Source organism: Heloderma suspectum, chromosome 1 (assembly GCF_057233095.1).
Source record: "Heloderma suspectum isolate Gila_16-S chromosome 1, 16-S_ref, whole genome shotgun sequence".
In the NCBI taxonomy this organism is placed as follows: Eukaryota; Metazoa; Chordata; class Lepidosauria; order Squamata; family Helodermatidae; genus Heloderma; species Heloderma suspectum.
In genome coordinates this window covers 220,213,231-220,234,075 of record NC_139458.1, presented here as the reverse complement: position 1 = coordinate 220,234,075, position 20,845 = coordinate 220,213,231, and positions in this window count along the sequence as shown.

Here is a 20,845-nt window from a genome sequence, read left to right as displayed (position 1 = left end):
TTTGCTCATCAGGATATCATGGGGCACTTTGTCAAAAGCTTTGCTGAAGTCGAGGTATATTATGTCCACAGCATTCCCACAGTCCACAAGGGAGGTTACTTGATTAAAAAATGAGCTCAGATTCGTCTGGCAGGATTTGTTCTTGACAAATCCATGTTGGCTTCGAGTAATCACTGCATTGTTTTCAAGGTGCTTGCAGATGGATTGCTTAATCATCTGCTCCAGAATTTTCCCAGGGATTGATGTCAGACTGACTGGTCTGTAGTTCCCAGGTTCCTCTTTTTTACCCTTTTTGAAGATAAGGGACATTAGTCCTCCTCCAGTCATCTGGCACTTCACCCGTCCTCCATGATTTCTCAGAGATAATAGACAGTGGTTCTGAGAGTTCTTCTGCCAGTTCCTTTATTACTCTAGGATGCAGTTCATCTGGCCCTTGAGATTTGATCTCATTCAAAGTAATTAGGTGTTCCTTGACCATATGTCTTTCAATCTCAAGCTGCACTCCTGCCCCTTCAGCCTGTACTTCACCTTTGCCAGGGGGGTCATAGACCCTCTTTTGGGAGAAGACTGAGCCAAAGTAGGAATTGAGCACCTCTGCCTTTTCTTTGTCATCTGTTATCATTTTGCCATCCTTATTTAATAGCTGAACCACCTTTTCTTTCCTCTGTCTTTTACTATGCACGTAGCTGAAGAAAGCTTTTTGGTTACTTTTAGCATCCCTCGCTAACCTCAGCTCGTTCTCAGCTTTAGCCTTCCTGACGCCATCCCTGCAATTCTGTGCTACCTGTCTGTACTCTTCCTTTGTTGCTTGGCCTTCTTTCCACTTCCTATATGTGTCCTTTTTTGTTTTCAGGTCATCTCTTAGCTTTTTGTGAAGCCACATGAGCTTCTTCTGTTGTCTTCCACCTTTTCTTCTTGTTGGAATTGTTTGTAATTGTGCCTTGAGAATTTCCTTTTTTAAAAGCTCCCACCCATCTTGGACTCCTTTTCTCGTTACAGTCGCTTGCCATGGGACCTTACTTATCATTGTTCTGAGTTTATGAAAATCAGCTTTCCTAAAATTCAGGGTACGTGTTTGACTACACTCAGCTTCTCGGCCTTAGAGCCAAGAACTCAAGCATAACATGGTCTCTTTCCCCCGGAGTTCCTGTAACTGCTACTTTATCCACAAATTCATCTCTGTTGGTTAGGATCAAGTCAAGGATAGCTGATCCTCTAGTTCCTTTCTCTACTTTCTGTAGGAGGAAGTTATCTGTCACACAAGTCAGGAATTTCCGGGGGGGGGCAAGTTTTGCAGAATTTGACCCCCATCAAATATCTGGGAAATTGAAGTCCCCCATTACTACTACATCATGCTTCTTTGAAACATTGGCTATTTGCTTTTCAAAAGTTTCATCCTCGTCTTCTCCTTGATTGGGTGGCCAGTAGTAGACTTTATTCTTTTATTCTTTGCTCCATTTATTTTGATCCAGATGCTCTCAATGGGGCTACTAAGCTCCTCCTCCTGTATTTCTCTGCAGAGGTGTGTATTTTTCACATATAGTGCAACCCTACCTCCCTTTCTGTTCCTCCTGTTCTTTTTGAAAAGTTATATCCTTCAATTGCTGTATTCCAGTCATGAGAGTCATCCCACGAAGTCTCAGTTACACCTATCAAGTCATAATTTCCCTCTTGTATTAAGAGTTCAAGTTCATTCTGTTTGTTTCCCATACTCTGGGCATTAGTATATAGACATCAAAGACCATGTGCTTCATAGTCTGGCTTTCTTCCTACATGTTTGTGAAGCCTATTATTGGGTGCTATTAGAGCTGTTCTCTCCATTGGGCTGTATGAGCCTTCATCCATTGTTACCCCCAACTTTACATCTCCCTCCGCTGTAGGATTCAGTTTAAAGCCCTCCTGATGAAGTTCTTCATGCTATGGCCAAACACATTCTTCCCAGGCTTTGCGAGGTGTAACCTGTCCCTTGCCAACAGCCGATCTTCCAGGAAGTATAGCCCGTGGTCCCAGAATCCAAATCTCTTGCGCCGGCACCACCTTTGTAGCCAGTCATTCACCTGGAGTATTTTTCTTTCCCTTTCTATCTTCTAACTACTGGAAGGATGGATGAGAAAACTATCTGGGCCCCAAAGTTCTTGAGTTTCCTTCCCAAAGCTTCAAAGTCTGACATGATTCTTTGTAGCTCCGCTTGGCGGTATCATTTGTTCCCACATGGATGAGAAGAAAGGGATACCTGTCAGTGGGCTTTATGAGTGCAGTTCAGTATCAGTTACGTCTCTAATCCGTCCTCCCGGGAGACAACATACCTGGAGAGTCCACGGGTCTTCACGACATACTTGGGTTTCAATCCCACACAGCAAAGGGGATTAATCCCACCACTCTTTCGATCCCACCACTCTTAGCATTGCCAAATTCTGTGCTGTGGCATGCAAAACCCGCCAGGAACTGACCTCAGCCACTCTGCAACCCTCCTCGGGAGATTGCAAGGTAACAGATTTCATAATATTGCCCTATTTCTCTCCCCATTTTATTTCTCTTATGTTTTAATCTTATTTTATCTCATGTGTTCTATGTGTAATTTTATGTATTTTATATGTTTTTATTTGCTGTGCTGGTCATTGACCGTAAGAATAAATTATTGATTGATTGATTTTGCAAAAACTTGCAAAATGTTTGAAAGATGCAGCCGCATATGGGGGCAAGAACTGTCTTGCTTATGAACATCTGTTTGCGCTTGGGAAAATTTACAACAGGGAAACACTCAGCCTCTGAATAATTTTTGAATAGTAATACTAATACTAAAGATTCATAAAGATGTGTGACCTTTTGATATGGGGCTGGAAGTTGTGTTGCTTGTCATTAATCAAGATGCAAATGATATTCAGTAGGAGCGTGTTACACTTGTGCAACCACATTTCACTCAGCCCTCACAAATGTAGTGATCACACTATCCTGGGGAAATAACCTATTTTCCAGCAACAAATTTTGTGGTTGGAGTGTCTGGAAAATGCAATAATCCTGCAACAGGCGCACAGTCTCAAGGGAGAAGGGTGCACAGTCAAATAAGAAGCACACTCCAGCTTTCAGTTGCCCTGGGACTGCAGACTGGAAGGAAAGCACACTCCAGTCCCATCAGCCAGGGAACTAAAGGTTATGTGGGTTTGGAGTTTGTGTATATTTGCAGGTGTGTATTATTACAATCCATTGAAAGCCACTTTGAGGATCATTCAATGGAAAGACAGGAAATAAATTCTTGGGAGAACAATCCTATGACCTCTAGACAGAATCTGTAGGGCCAAAGGATACTTCAGATTCCTGGTTCTGAGGGTGGAGACAGTGCTCTGGCCCAGGAGTCCAAGCTCCCCTCCTCCTCCCCATCCCAGCCAGTGTGCAGAGAACTGTGCCAGCTACCTCTCTGAGGTCACAAAGGTGTCCTCGGAGAGAACAGAAAGGAGGTGTGCCAGTGGGAGGGGAGGGGACTGGGGAAGCGGGGTATGAGCGATCCCCAGCCTTCCCCAGCCTCTGCCCCCGTCCGCCCCCCCGACACCTCAGCTAGACTGACAATGCAGTCTAAAATGCAGAGCGGGTGGAGTGTGGAGGCAAAGATCGCCTCCATGCTGCTCTTGCTCTGCATAGGATTCCCATCAGCCTCCAAGTTCAGAGGCTTTCAGGAATCCCGATCGGATCGCACCCTAAATAAATAAACAGTGCTGCTTTTACTCAGCAAAAAACAAACAAACAAAACGCAAACATAATAGGGCTCTCAATTCTGCCAGCTTCCCAGATCAAGAAAGTCAGCACAAAATAACTGGGATTTTGGGAGTGAAAAAAACAACCTTAAACTATTTTTTAAGATGATCTCTAAAATAGTAACAATAATTAGTCAGATTGCTCAGAGTATATACTGTAATTGTGTTTCTAGTTATGTAAATATAAGTCCCCTTGCCCTACATGTTTCCAAATTATGCTGAAAACATCACTTGCTGTTGGAAGTGTTGTCAATGCAGGATAGCAAGCAGAAGAGAACCAGTTTAACATTGAATGAATGTACACTCTAACCTCTGGTGGTTTCACATTTGAATTACATATGTGTGAAACTCAAGGAAGTGATTGAAACATTACTTTTGAAAACAAACTTAGGCATGCACAGATGGGTATGAAATTGGCGAAAGGACACTATGACCCAGTTTGCATGGTTAATTTACCAGTGGGGCTCTGCAGTGCATGCCAGCCAGCATTTTGAATATGCAAGCCACGGCGATGGTGTACCTTGGCTTGTTGTGTCATGCGAACCCAAGCATCGTGCATTATTTGAGGGTTAACAACCCTAGGATAACCTTAGAACAACCTGCTGCAGCTTGCATATCCAAAAAGGTGGGTGCGAATATTGGAGGGCCCCTCCGGGTTAAATAACCCACAGTAGCTTATTGTGATGTGCAAACCAACCCTATGCATATACTCATGATGTATGTGCATAGAGCTCTTTTATGTGAGGGGTGGACTGTGACCCAATCAGAGTCCCTTCATATGCCGACCGAATGTATGTATGGTGTGGTGGCTGGCCTGCCCACAAGGCCAAGTGAACTTGCTCATGTGTTCTTTCAATGTGTATGTGTGTGTGTGTGTGTATCACCTGAAGCCCCTATAATAACCCCCAATAGCTGTTTTTTCTAGCCAAAGGAGATTCAAGAAGTGCAATTTGGAGTGGAGATGCAGCCAGGAGTGTTCTAACTTTATTCCTAGCAACTGCTTTTCTGCTGCAATTCTTCCCCCCACCCCCAACCCCACAGCTACCCCCCTCCCTTGATGCAGTACCAGATTCTTGTTTGAAAGAAAAACACTCATCTGGAACCCAGCACAGTGATAATCCAGGTGGGGCAGTAATGATGATTACTTCTTATTTTTTTTTATTACATTTTGAAAGCATCATTTCTCCAAAGAAATCAAAGCAAGATGCAAGGTCCTCCATTTATCCTAGTCCAACAAAGAGGTATAATATCCTGGCCGCTCAAACTCACACTTTAACACGAAAAGGTCAAAACAAGAGCTACTAGTCTTGCTGGAGAAATGGAAACATTTATGCATAGTATAATACAATAGAATATATACAAATTCAAAACAGACTATAGTAAAATAATATATAGTGACCAAACATTGCAATAAAACAACTTAGAAGTCCGCTTTCTCAACTATGTATGGTGAAGGACAGATAAAACAACAAGTACAATACAAAATCACATAAATGAATGCCAAATGCGTTTAGATTCTACAGTCTTCTTCAGTGGCACATTTAAGGTTTAGGCAGGCTTCTTCACAACAAATCCAGAAAACACAGTGGACCGTTTTGGATGGCCATTGCAGCCCACTGTGGCTTATTTAAGCTGCGGTTGGGTGCAGTGCATGCCAGTGGCCATTTTGAATATTCAACCAGGTTTCCATGGTTTGTTGTGTTGTCTGAACCCAGGGTGTCGTATACGCACCGCTTTCACCCTTTACTCCATCACAACTGCGCAGCATTTCAGCTTCGAATTCGCTTCTGCTGAGATACACTCACAATTTACTGTGTGGTTCCCTAACGGACTCCGCCATGCCCTCTTTTTTTGCCATTATACTTTAATGCGCAGCTGCTCAGTCCTGTGAGCATGGGGGTGTGACACTTCAGTGGCTGTTTTGTATTTTAGGGGTTCTGTTGTGTCTGTCCGTCCCTCGTTAGGTAAAATGTGGGTGACCTGCGCTCCTTCATTTCCAAGCCATCTGTTTGTAAGTTCCCCAGCCTGAGACTCTCGCGATGGTTCGCACTCACAAGGCGTGAGCAGTACGTGCCTACCCATCCTCCAAAATGGTGGCTGGAGCACGGTTGGTCCTCCCCCAAGACCCCCCCCCCCCGGCCCTTGGGCACTGAGTTCAAAAGCAACCATTGCAAAGATATGAAGCTGCAAAAATCTGCGAAAGAGTGATTAAATAAATGAAAATGCTTCTCTGTGCCTCTGTAACTGCACGGCTGCAAAGGGACGGGGGGAGTAAAGAGGCATCACAGAGTGATGCAAGCACTATGCATGCCTACAACATGCCCACTGCAAAATGCGAAGTCAGTTTGGGGAAGGGACAGACGGCTTGCAACCGCGGGAAACCCGCAGCATATTAAAAACATCGCAGCAAAACACATCCTTGGAAATCCACATTTTCTGGGAGAAAACCACAGATGGCTGTGAAGTGGCGATGGCCTTGTCTGTCCTGAAGGACCTTAACTTGCAGCCACCCCGGAGTAAAAGGCTCAAGTAGATGGGGCCCAGATGGCAGGGGTTGTTTGAGAGTTAAATAACCCTCAAATAACCCACGGTCTGTTGTGGGGTTATTGGAGAATAAACCCTCAGACAACCACTGCTGCCTGAGTTCGGACCATGGTAACCCTCTGCTAGGCTTCAAAATGGCCTCCGTCACACTCCGCAACCCACTGTGACTTCAATGCTTCTCTAGTTAGGCCTGCTAGGACTAGGTAGAAACTCCTCAGATAGAAAATTCCAAACAGCAGTTATACATCACATTAGTATCCATCCATCTGCAAGGAAGTATATATCCACTGCCATTCCTACTATCCTTCTGGGTGGAGGAAGGGTTTAGCATCTCGTTCCCCTGTCCTTGCCCCTTTTCTGCTGCAAAAAATGACCGCTTTCTGACTTTGTCACCCTAGAAGAACCTAATGTTTTGTCACATGTTTGTATATAATGTGAAATGTGGTCCTAAGACTTTGGCTTTAAAAAAATATAATTATATCTGCATAAGGAGTATTTTGATTAAATTTGGAAATCAGAACTTGGAGAAAACGGCACATACAAGATACAGGCTGCCATCCTGTGCACGATTAGGCTGCTGAATTTCCATTGAAGTTAATGGGATTTAAGCTGCCTAACTGTATGCAGGATTGCAGCTATACTCTGAAAATATTATGAGATTGGTAGATGCTTTTTCCTCTCAACCCCCCTTTTCGAAAACAATACCCACAAAAGAGATGCAATGTCTGTCTGCTGGAATCTAACTTTGAGTTAACTCTTTCACCACTCTATATTTCATGCTTAACAGGCTACCTTTTTTTAATACACAAAGGCAGAGATACGCAAGATATATTGTTAACAGAACTTTGTTTTTACATAACATGACCATGATATTACAGTACAGTAACAGACTAGATGGAAAATATGTGTTTGGACAAGAGAGTATAAGTTTTGCTGTCTTTCCAAGTCAAAGCTTAATTCAAAGCTTAATTCAAAGCAGAAGTATTGTATATATCTAGGCTCCAAAGCTCTTACCTAGTTCTATAAATTTCTCAAACATGCAGCAGATGGTGAAAAGGAATTAAACTAATCCAGCCAGTTGAATTGCCAAATGCATTTGACAAGATGTATTTGGTAGGACATGTTTTCTTGTTGCCTTATCAGGCAATATACAATTGTGTGCTGCATACAATAAATACTGTTAATTCAGGACTCCTCATGAACGCACAACAGCAGATTAGTCACCGGAGGAATGTTGTCTTTATTGTGTGATGCGTGTACTTAAAATGTCTTCTATTACTTACCAATTGTGGTAATTACTGAAAGACAATTTTGTACACTGGACTGTTGCCTGAATCCAGCCTGCTTCACACTGAGGTAGTAAACCTAGGCAATACCATTTCTGAGCACAGGGAGGAGGTTCACAGCATGGAATTGTCCTGCATACGAACAAATTATCTCCACAGAGAAAACTAACATGTCAAGGAAAATAGTTCTAGGCTAGCCAAGCCCTCTTGCTAACATAATTTATGTGTAGGGAATTTTTGTTTTGTATTGGAGGAGCATTCAACCATGTGAGCCCCATACAGTCTGAAGTGGTACAGCCCAGACAGTGGTTGACTACCTAAGTGAGAAATAAGCCTTTAACAGATGAGAGTTTGCTTAAAGCAGCCTTCCCCAAACTGGCACCATCCAGATGTGTTGGAATTTAACTCTTATAACTCCCCAGCCAGGAGTTCAGGTCAGTTTAAAATGTTATTTTTACTCTTACAATCATATTATAGCGTAAACTGAGGAGTAGTGACTTCTCCAAGGCCACCGAATGACCTTCATGGGTACATTGGGTTTTGATGAATGGAGGTCTGTCTGGAGGTACAGGACTGGGACACTTTCCTCAATATTCACATACTGTTTGGCTGAGGGAGTCAATTTTTAAGACGTTACAAGACAAAAAATGAGGAAAAGGTACAGAGATAAAACCCACTTGCCCTGGGTTTTCTGTTACATAGTAACAGAACTATAGTAACTATGTACACTGAGAGCCAGTGTAGTGTAGTGGTGAGAGTGACGGACTGGGAGCCGGGAGATCCGGGTTCTAGTCCCCACTTGGCCATGGAAGCTCACTGGGTGACTTTGGGCCAGTCACAGACTCTCAGCCCAACCCACCTCACAGGGTTGTTGTTGTGAGGATACAACGGTGAGGAGGAGGATAATGTAAGCCGCCTTGAGTTCCTTGTGTGAGGGAGAAAGGCGGGGTATAAATGCAATAAATAAATAAATAAATAAATAAATACTATTGTCTCTGATCTCACTTAATCTACAGTGCACTTCCTAAGCAATATCCCCTCGTTCCATCTACATGATTAGTATCTGACTTAAAAACAAACACCCAGAACTGATATTAGTGGCACATCAGTGGTTCAAATTGGTTGAAAGAAAAGCCCTACGGAGGTGGTGAGCTAAGGGCTAAAAGTGGGGAGGGAATGAGGGCATGCAAACAAGCCCTGTCCCCAAAGTCCTTTTCCCATGCCCTCAATCTTCCGCCTTCCCGCATTGAGCAGGGAAAACTGAAGGGTGATTTTACTCATATTCACTTGAATGTGAGTGGAAGCCTCCTTCAGACCATCCCCTTCAACACAGCATGGTGGGGGACTGAGTGAGATAGGGGCAGGAACACTGGGGGTGGAGCTTGTGTGCATATCCATGGCCCATTCCCACTTTTAGTACTGACCTGAGCAGGCTCAATACCTGTATAGGGCTTATGCCTACAGGCCCTGGAATAATCAGGGTATCTTGAGTCATGTCTGTTTCGTCTTGGAATGCTTCATGTAATCCAAAATAGGTTTGTCATTTCTGGTTAGAGTTTGCAGTTAGGGCTGAACCACATGTTATTTAAAAGACTTTAGCCCTTCCCCCTGCCCCCACGCTGTGGTCCCAATCCAGATCAGGGGTGAGCTCCTGCAATTTATATTGCCCAAAATGATCTATTTGTTTCAATGGATTACTTTTTGGCACTGTAAAATTGCAGACACAGGACGTGTTTGTTCCAGATTGGAACCACAGCATGGGGGGATGGGGTTAAAGGGTTAAAGCCCCTACCCTCAAAGGTAGGGTCCTGATCAGAGTAAAAAAGAAAGAAAATAAAATATGTAGCTACTCACTATGTCTTTAAAATAACACGAAGTTTAGCCCTTATATGCAGTAATTTGTAAATGTGATCTAAGAGAAGTAGTAAAGGGTTAGGGTTGAAACATCCTGAATTTCCTTGTTTCTGCAGACAGGAGTTACCAACTTGAGATATCACCTCTAAGAAAACTAGCCTGAGATAACAAACTCTGAGAGCTAGATGTGACACATGAGAGACCTGTCAATAGCTTGTCCACGTTTTTCCCTCTGAACGCTCCAGTGGGGGCTGTAAATATGATTGGAGCAGTAATAGGTAGCTATAGTCTTTCCCCATGGGCCATTTTTCTGATCAAAACTGCCTCTGGCTGCTTTCTCCAAATGGCTTGAGGAGAACACACCAAATAGTGTGTGTGTGTGATTTTGATTGGAAAAACAGTCTGACAAAGGTTTGAGCATCCCAACACACACTTTTGCTAGTGCAAACCAATGCTAGTGCACTGAGGAAAAGCAGCAATTGGCTGTCGAAATTCAGTGCTGTCACTGCCCCTTCCCCCCTTTGCGCTTGCAAGTGCTAATACCATTGTACTAGCATTGCTTTATGGTAACGCAACATATTAGTGCTATTGCTGTGCCACCATTAAATACTCTCCATTATGAGTGAGCAGCTGGCTGCTGATACCAACAGAAAATGGAGGTATAAGATTGTGGTCCTAGTCATATTTACCTGTAAGCAGATATCACCAAAATCAAGCCGCAAGTGCAGTACTATCATGTGGTAATCTCTTTGTAACTGAGGGGTAAATGCTGGTAAAAATAATAAGAGCTAGCAAACTCTGGGCATGATCCAGCCAAAGTTAAGCACTTTCGCCTCATTTATCTGAATAGGAATTTTTTTTTTCCCATTCAAATCAATGGAATTTACAAGGGTTTAACTTTGGTTTGATCATGTCCACAGATAAGAAGTATGTTTTCATGTTTGTTTAAACTGAAGAACGCTGAGTGAAATTTTAAACAGTAGCCAAGTTTTGCAAAAAGACAAAGCAAAAAAAAAAAGCCCTGCCCTTATCCTTTTACAGCACAAACCTAAGCACGTTTACTCAGCATAATTACCATTTAATTCAATGGAACGTACGTCCTAGCAAGTGCATTTAGGATTGCAGCTTAAATGACTTAAGGGTACAATCCTATGCATGTTTACACAGAAAAAAGTCCTACAAATTCCAGCATTCCCCAGTCAGCTTGGCTGGCTGGGGAATGCTGGGAGTTGTAGGACTTTTTTCTGTCTAAACATGCATAGGATTGTGCCCTAAATAAAACATCTAACTACAGAACATTAAAATACAAGAAGCCCCCATGAAGCTGAACATGCCAACTTATTGATAGTGCCCACCTCTGGCATTCCAAGCTGCCAAGACATTTAGTTTAGTGAATGCAGAAATGAGTAGTGAGTTAATACGTTCTGCAGAGCAATCCAAAAGAGTGCTGCAAGCAACGATTACTGCAGAGCATATGCAAACAATTATCAACTTTCAAGCCAACAAAAGAAAACTCTAACTCTCCATAAGCAATATGTGGAAGGAAAGGACTAATTCAATGCACAAATCATTGAGCAAGCATCCTGGGGTTAGTGTTAAAAATCCTTCTTAGGGGAAGACCAGGCTATTTATTTTGGATATATAGCACACCTAGCCCTGGGGCCCATCTACACCCAGCTTTTACTCCGGGGTGGGTGAGAGTTGAGGTCCCTTGTGATAGATGACGTAGTCACCACTTCACAACCATCTGTAGTTTTCTCCTGGGAAATGCGGAGTTCCAAGGAGTCATTTTGCTGTGATGTTTTTCATTTGCTACAGGTTTCCCCATGCTTGTGAGCCGTCTGTCCCTTCCCCAAACTGATTTTGCATTTTGCAGTGGGCATGTTGTAGGTGTGCATAGTGCTTGCATCACTCCATGATGCCCCTTTACTCCCCCCGTCCCTTCACAGCTGCACAGTTACAGAGGCACAGAGGGGTGTTTTCATGTACTATTTAATCATACTGTCACACGTATTTGCAGCTTTGTATCTTTGCAACTGTCGCTTTTGGACTCAAACCAAGGGCTGGGGGGGAGGTCTTGGGGGAGGAACAACATCGCTCCGGCCACCATTTTGGAGCAATGGCTCAGCACATAGCGCTCACGCTTGTGAGTGCAAACCATCGCAAGAGTCTCAGGATGGGGAACTGACAAACTGATGGTGAGGAAATGAAGGCGCACAAAACGCACAATTTTTACCTTAAAGGGTCTGAAAGTCACAGCGGAGCCCCTCAAATACAACACAGTGACTGAGGTGTCGCACCCCCACACTCACGGGACTGCACAGCTGCGCATTTCAGTATAATGGCCAAAAAAAGGGCACAGAGAGTCTGTTAGGGGAAACGTGCAGTACATTGCGAGTGTATCGCAGCAGGGCATGCTGATTTGAAGCCACATTGTTGCGCAGTTGCAACGGTGTGGGGGGTCAAAGCAGCACCATATAGATGGGGCCCTGGTAGAAATGTGTGGAGGCAGAGGATGAAGGATGCGCCCTGCCCTTGGCCTCTTCATGTCTAAAGTGTTGTTTGCACAGAAGCCTACAAACTGGGAAACTGAACGAGAGAGAGAGAGAGAGAGAGAATGGGATGCCAGTTACACTGGGGTATGTAACATATGCAGTAGCCCTTAGTTGGCCTGCTTCCACTGGAGTGCAACTAAAGCTGAAAGAAAGCTTCCACTGGTGTCAGCAGAGGGTTTTTGGAAGTCTAATTTCAATAGTGGGGGGAGCATTTTGGGGTGAGGATTGCTGTTGGGTAGGGACCCCTTCCCAATGCTGCAACCCGCCCCTCAAAAATCACTCTCTGTTGGCAATGGAGGCTTTTTAAAACCCTAATTGCAGTGGTTGGAGGGACATTTTCAGGAGGAGGAGTCTGGGAAATGTGTGTGTGTGTGTGTGAGAGAGAGAGAGAGAGAGACAGAGAGTGAATGAATGAATGAATGAATGAATGAAAGAAATCTGGGCATTCCATGCCAGCAGTGTGGTGGCCATGTCCATTGTGGATCTGGCCTTCCCCAGTGCTGGCATGTGGCCCTGACATGGAAATAATTCCACCCTTGGGCTGAAAAATGTTCCCCACCCCTGGTTTAAACAATAAAGTCTTCAGAAGGTGCTATTCAAAATGAAGGCTATTTTCTCTTCTGACTCCAGGAACCAGGGTTCTGAACTGTGAAATGGATGTGAATTTTGGCCAAGACCCAGAGTGCCATTCTCCTTGACGTGCTGATTTTGAAAAGAATTTCAGAAGTGGTTTGTGATGCAGTTCAAGTAGCTGCTGCTAGAAAATAACAGTCAACACCTGTGGCCCTTATGTATGCCTAATGGGACTTTTACGGGGATTTTAACCTGTGTCCCTATCTATATACAGAAAGACCACTGTCACACTGACCACCTTCATTGTTGCTTCACCTGCATCAGATATGAGTAAGGATAATTCAGAAGTAATTATTGGCAGTGGTTGTTCACCTTTGGATCTCCTTTTCAGCAGAGGGCCACCAGTTCTGAATCTCAGCATTATTTACACATTTGTATGTGATCATATAGGTTTTGGTGGCCAAGGACCTATAGAATATTCTTGCCATCGATCTTTATAATTGTTTTACAGTACAATGTTATGCATACTTACTCAAAAGTAAATCCTAATGTCTTCAATGGAGCTTACACCCTAGTTAACTTGCTTAGGATTGCAGCGCGCGCACGTGTGTGCACACACAAAGCTTCTTGGGAACAGGGCAAATCAGACATATAAAAAAGGACTTTAGATGTAGCACAAATTGGCACGTTAGCTAGCCCCAGAGATGGTGGTACAAGTTAATAAAGATGAAGTATTTTGCTGGAATGCAGCTGACTCAAGATTGCCAAGCAGCAGAGCTGACACAACATCCTGGACCATTTCAGTTCCCCAAATGTTCAAGGGCTACAGAAAAAGCCGACACTTCATATATTAATCGTTTTGTTCAAATGAACTGCCAAGATTTAACTTAACAGTAGCACTGAAATAGCTGGGTCTCAAATGTCTCCAGTACTGACATCTGCCAAGGCCACTTGTGACACTGGGCAAGCTGCTCTTTTTTTGGAGATACTGGGCTATGTTATTAGCTGGCACTGAACAAGCAGAACTCTGTTGGAGACAGGACACTCCTATTAGATAATTTCCATCAACTGTGTTTAACCTAACTAATTTTAGCAAGCAATCCAACTCTTGAAATTGATATATGTCCAATTGATTTTGAAGGTGTAGGGCTGTAGCCTTAGCTGAGTTTTAGCCTAAACTACCACCCAGCCCACTGACCCACAAATCAGTCAAGGCAAGGGTCCCCAATGCAGCATCTGCAAAGCTCTTCTCTCCCTGCCACCTTCCAAAAAATGTTTAATAAAAAAATGAAAAATGTCCTGTTCCTGAACCTGCTGCTGATCAGCTGTTCAACAGGCAGGAAGAGAAAGCAAGGCAAAGGGAGAGGGAGAGAGAAAGAGCGAGGCTAGAGGCTGGGAGTGGAGAGAAACAGCAAGATAGAAGGGTGAGCAGGAGAAAAAGAGCAAGTCTAGGGGCTATAAAGGGAGAGAAAGAAGAAGACTAGGGTCAGGGAAGGAAGAGAAATAGTGAGGAAAGGGATTAGGGGAGAGAAATAGCAATGCTAGATGCAGGGATTGGAGAGAGAGAGAGCAAAGGGAAAAGGTATGTGTGGATGAAGAAGACTGGGTAGGCCATGAAGCAACTCTTTCCATTTCCTCCTCTCTCCCAGCCTCTAGCCTTGCTATTTCTCTGCCTGCAACCACCTTTTGACTAGCCAGGCCCCCACAGCAGGCATTATGTGACTTGCCACATCCTCTGTGGGAGCCATTTTGTGGTGGTGCCACAAACAGCAGTTTCTAAAATTCTCAGAAACATCAGGTTCTCAAATTCCCAAGTGTGCCCATGGATCCAAAAAGGTTGGGAACCCCTGAGTTAAGGCAACGATTAGTGCCATTGAGATCAGTAGGACTACATAACTTACAACTGCAGCTTAATTGTGGGATGGTGTGGGCTAAGTTACGGTAACCAAATATCAGTTCTTGCAATCTATCAGCTTTTAAATTTTTTTTTATCAATGTGATCCTTACTAGAGCAAGTAACAGATGCAGTTCAAGCTGCTCCAAATGTAACTAACATTCTACCCTTAAACATTATGTGGAAGTAAGCCCAGTCGTAATGAAAGAGGCTTAATTTCCAACATTGGCCCAGTATTGCTCTCATTCATTTCACTGAGGCTTGCACAGGAGAACCTCACCAGAGGTTTTCAGATCAGGGTGTAAAACGAAAGGGTAGGTAACTGCTGCAGCCACATTTTCCTGTAGTTACAGGCAGATCAAAGGAAAATGCAGCGAGACCTACGGGCTTTGTCTAGGCATGAGGTCCCTGCAACATGTCCCTAAAACATTACAAACATGATGAAAAATGGGGGCTGCCCCATTCGTCAGGCTTGGATTTGGGTCTTAGAAGCCCCCCTAGCCCTCATGCTAGGGTCCTGATCTGAACTGGAGACCCTGAGCCTACTCTAAAGTAAAAATTTACAAAAGATGTAGCTACCTGTTTCAAAGTATTGCCTCTTATGGCCCTAGGTGTAGCCCACAGAATCATCAGCACTGTGCTGGCTGTGAGTGCTTAAGTCAGCTTTCTGCCAGGTTCAGCCAAGACATGCATAGATATTTGGCCTTCAGAGGGCTTGTGTACTGTCGTGGTTAAGAGACCAAGCCATAAATCAGGAAGTCGCTGCATCAGATCTCATCTCTGCCATAAACTCATTAGTTGGCCTACTCTCTCTGCCTTGGTCCCTCAGCTTGCCGGAGACCCCTGAAAAGCCTGCATGTGCCAAGTTGGATCAGGACTTCAGAGTGTGACATCTTGTCTTCTAGAGGGCAAAAGCTCCAGGAAAGTGGGAGGGGATGGGTCATCACAGGATTAGGGTGGGAGTCTGGCTGGCAGTGCATTTGCAGACAGGCCATACCAAGTGAATGACAGCATGTGCGTGGTAATGAGTGGATTGATCATGATTGTTAAAGGGTTGGTGCCCAAAGTCATGGTTGAGTCTTCCTCACTATTGAGATAGACTGCTTTATGTCACTGGATCCTTTTTTATAGGGGTTTGTGGGAACTGACTTTTTTTTTATAGAGCGAGGGAATGACTGGTGGGTTGGTATGTGCTGGGATAAAGTTAGCAGAGGGGAAAGTGGGGAAGGTGCTCCAATAACCAAGGCCACGGGGAGAAGAAGATATAATGTCAACAGGGAAATGTGTCATTGGATTCAAAGGGGACATGAATGAGTGAGGTCATTGCGCCTTTAAGTCCTTCCTCTAATGTTCAGGTACCTGGTTGCTAGGTTACTGAGCCTTCTGGCCTGGTGATTCTGCTGTTTAACACTAGGTTGGTCTGTAATAAAAGTAAGGCCAGTCTTATCCATGATTTAATCATGGGTGAGACAGCTGACCTGTCTTGTATTTCTGAGACCTGCATGGGTGAGCTAAGTAGGATTGACCAGACCCAGTTGTGTCCACCAGTATACTCAGTGCAGCATGAACAAAGGCCAGAGGGCCATGAGGGTGGAGGAAAGTCACCATGGTCCATAATACCATCTTATTTGTTAGGAAACCTCTTTCCCCTGGAGTAGGCTATGAGGGCCTGTACCTCTGTTTGGGCCAAATGGGCAGAATGGGGTGCTGCTGGTGTACTGCTCACTCTGCTGCCCAGTAGCCAGGGCTAGCCCTCCTATGAGGCAGGGTGAATTCCCTGATCAGGCAATGGATCAGGGGGGGAAGGTGGATCGCACACACCACTGGGAGGCGAGCACTGCCACCACACCAACCCCACTCCCCACTGTGGCAAATGCCACAGCAGGAGGGTGCCAGGCAAGCAAGTCTCCTTGGAGGAGGAGGAGTCCACCCCCCGACCCAATCTCTTGCCCTGAGCCCTCTCCAAAAGCAGGAGATCAGGTGAGTGGTCTCTCTCTCCAGGGTACCTCACAATGCTGCGCTTCGAGAAATCTGCCACTTTGAGGTCTCTCCCAAAGCAAGAGATTGGGCAGGTGGCCTCTCCAGAGAGTTGTGCCAGCTGCATCAGCTGCAGAAAGTGGCCGATGCTCCTTTCTGGAGAGATTGTCTCCCCAATCTCTCATTTGGGGGACACTCCCAGAGTGAGAGATTGGGTGGGCAGGTGGCCTCTTTGGAGATCTCTTGCTCTGGGAGAGTACCCGGAACAAGAGATCAGGCAGGCAGCCTCTCTGGAGAGGCACCCAGGCCTGAATGCCATGCTTTGAGGGGGCCTTCCTCAAGGCATGACATTGTGAGGTGGCCCTGGAGACTGCCTGTCTAGAGAGGCTTCCTGCTCCATTTCTCTTTCTGGCAGCGGCAGCACAGGTGTGCTCCTGCCTGAGGCGGTGGGACATCTTGTGCTGCTACTGCCAATGGCATGCCTAATAGAACTTTCTGATGTGGTCTCTGACTATTGTTCTGGGTGAGTTCAACATCCATACTGAGGCTGCCCTAACCAGGCCACCTCAGGATTTCATGGCCTCCATGACAACCATGGGGTTGTTTCAAGTGATCATTGGCCCAACACATATGGCAGGTCCTTGACTCGGTCTTTGTCCCAGAGAGTGGGAGGGGTGGTGGTCTGGATAAGGATGGGTTGTCATGGTCAGACCACTTTCTTGTGAAGTTTGTCTCACAGCATTTGTCTCTCCCTAAAATGGTCCACCCGTGAAGACTTATGGAATCTAATGGATTCCTGAATGCTCCGAGGGACTTTTCAATAACTAGTGCTGGTGATCCTGTTGAGGCCTTTGTCTCACTATGGAATGATGAGATGTGTCAGGCCATTGACACAATTTAATTTGTTGCCTCCATCATGCCCTTGAGTAGCTGTCCATCAGAACTATTCTGGGTGGTTGGGTGGTTATTAACAATTACCCCAATTAATGGCATGTTGGAACCCTTGAAAGCCTTCTGTGACAATTTTACAAGGCACTTCAAGGATAAAATTGCCTGTCTTCATAATGCTCCTATTATAACAGGTCCTGGTGAGGTGTCAAATGCACCATTTTATCCAGTTTCCTGGGATCAGTTATAGCTGTTGTGGTCTGAGGATGTCAGTAAGATGCTTGCAGTGGTACCAACCGCATGCCCTCTAGAACCTTGCCCATCATGGTTGATTCAGACTAGCTGAGGAGGGTTGAGTGGGTGGGTCCACCAAGTGGTAAATGTATAATTAGGTGAGGGATTGGTTCCCCCCTGCCCTTAAAGAGATGGTAGTGCAACCATGTCTGAAAAAGCATTTATTAGAACTGAACATTTATAACAACCATCATCCAATCACTAATACCCCCATTTGGGGGCAAGGGGCTTGAGAGGGTGGTGACGATCCAGCTGCAGATGTTATTAGAGGATACTGATTATCTAGACCCTTTCTGCCTGGATTCTGGCCCAGATATGGGACAGAATTGGCCTTGGTTGCTCTGATGATCTTTATCAGGAGAGAGACATAAGGAATGCAGTCTTGTTACTTTTAGTCAAACTCTCACCAGCTTTTCATACCATTGACAGTTGTATCCTCCTGGACCAGCTCTGTGGATTGGGATTTGGGGCACTGTTTTACCATGGTTCCACTCCTATCTGCAGGATAGGGTCCAGAGAGTAGTATTCGGTAACTCAGCCCCCTGGCAATTATGTTGTGGAGTGCCACAATGTATTATTTTGTCCCCAGTGCTATTTAACATATATATGAAGCCATTGGGTGCAGACACCAGGAGCAAGGTGTCACCAGTATGCTGAAGACATTCAGCTCTATTTCTCCATTACACCTGGGTATGTGGTTCCTGGATCTAGGAATTAGGGAGTTTACCCTTTCTGGATGGGGTTGCATGCTCCCTGAAAGAACAGTTTGGGGATGTTCCTAGATTAATAATTGACATTGGAGACCCAAGTGACCTTTATGGCCTGGAGCGCTTTTATGAACTTCAGCTGGTACATCAACCCATTCCTGGACAGGGATAGCTTAACCAATATGATCCATGCATTGGTAACCTTGAGACTGGACTACTGTAACACTCGGTATGTGGGGGCATCCCTTGAGGCTAGTTTGGAAGCTGTAGATAGTATGGAATGCTGCAGTGAGGCTGTTGAGTGGAATTCCTTGCCACGCACATATCACTTGTGCTAAAAGACCTGCACTGGCTGCTAGTTTGCTACTGAGCCAAGGTTCAAGGTATTATTATTGACATATAAACTTAGGACCAGGTTACCTGAAAGACTGTCTTCCCCTATATAGACTCATTAGACCACTAAAATCTTCAGGAAAGGCTTTGTTGTCCATGAGACATCCTGCAGAGTCCCATCTAGCAGCAACATGACAATGGGCCTTCTCTGTGGTGGCCCCTTCCCTCTGGAATGACCTCCCCCTGTAATATATCAACAATTGACAATTATGTGCTTTTGCCTATTATTAAAAATTATTTGTATACCCTGACTTTTCCCAATCATTAACTTGTCTTAATATTGTTGTGCTTTTATAATGGTGTATCATTTTATAATTTGCTGTAAACTGATTCAGGATTTTAAATAAATATGAGAATAATCATACTTATCTACATTACAGGGTTATTGTACATGAAGCAGTTCCAACAGGCAAAGGTGTTATATAGATACAGTTCGCATGTAATGGCAAATCATGGGTTAATTAACCTCCCATGCACTCCTCACTTCCTCTTTTAATCAACAACCTACAATTGCGGGGTTCTAGGTTGTGACTGTGATGTATGAACCCGAAACCCTGGGGTTGTTTACGAGCTAAACAACCCAGCAGTAAACAGCCTAGCACACTCCTGCTAGTCCACAGCAAATCGTGGGCTAATTATATGCAAACTGCAACAGGGTTTCAGTTTCAGTTCAATAAACACTTATTCCTATTTCCCCTTTCCCTCTGCCTGAGACCTTGAGTAGACCAGTCTGTGACCAGGCCTGAGAGTAGACCAGACTGGGCTAGATGGGGCACTAGCTAACTGAGTGCAAGGCAGCTACATTTCTCAGTCCACCTTTGCCAGGCCCCAACAAAGGCACACATGTCGGCTACTGGGCTTGTAGAGTGTCACTTCCGGCTCACAACAGGAGCTCTTGCAAAACATCTGATAAGGCCAGTCCAGGCATCATTTCTAGGCCGCACTGTGTCATGGGAAGAAATCTTGTTTTAGTGAGATTACCACATAAAGGGAGAAGAATGAGATGTGAGATAAAATGCTGATTGCACCATTATTGCACAATGATTTCCAGTAGCGTTTTCAGTTCAGACACAAGGTTGCCCAATCCCAGGTTTAAAATTGTCTATTGCTTAGTATTCAGATGATGAGCTAAAACAAATTAGAAAGCAAATGAAGATTAGACCACCTTTATACTTGCCTGATTACAGCAATGCAAGGCTTCTCTGGTTTTAAGGCAGGGCCATGGAGCTCCAGGTGTCAAGACCAGGAGAATGGGGGACAGGGGGAGAGAGAGACATGGCATACCAACAGCCTTCAATGGAACTGAAGTGGCTATAGCATGGAGGCTACATGATACAAGCAACCTAGACATCAAGTGCTCAGGCTGCATTCCCTCCTGAGGGTGGGCTGTTATCTCCAGCATCTAGAATTTCTTGGTGTCTTTGAGCAACATTAGAGAAAAACGTTACTGCTAGAAATATGCCTGAAAATATTCAACTACTGAGGGTTCCAATTGCCTCAGTGACGTTGTGGTCTGTGTGCCTTTCTGTCTTTCTATCTGTCTGTCTGAGTATCTATACCATCTTTCAATCAAAATACACAGTGGCAAGTTTATTTTGATTCTGTTACCTAAGAATGATTTGGCATTAACGCCAATCAGTTCAGGAGAACCAGCATTATGTGAATCATCACAAGATATTTGGCTTTGGAGTCACTCAATAACTCTTTCTATCCCCTTTGATAGGTGACTGGAGCAGTCCTGTCAACTACGGTGATCCGTGTTCCTTTCCTTGCTGCACTATGGAAGAGCCATTCACAACACGAAGAGTAGGAAGGGGAGAAATGGCTGTAAAAGGGAGTGAAAGAGACAGAGCAAACAAAGCAGAAGACAAGTAGATTCCCTGAGAAAGAGATATTATCTCTGAAGGAAAACCATCCGTGGGAGTTCAGGCTCAGTTTGCCCAAAATATTGCCTGGAATTGATGCAATCCTGACTAGCTTAATCAATGGAACAAATTGTGCTCCCAGTCACCCACATGTATCATCCCAAGTAAATAAAGACTGTCCACTGTGAGTAAGAGAGGAGAATTTATCCTACTGTGTGAGAGTTTTATTGGCAGACAATCCTATTGGGCAAGGCAAGTCAGGAGAA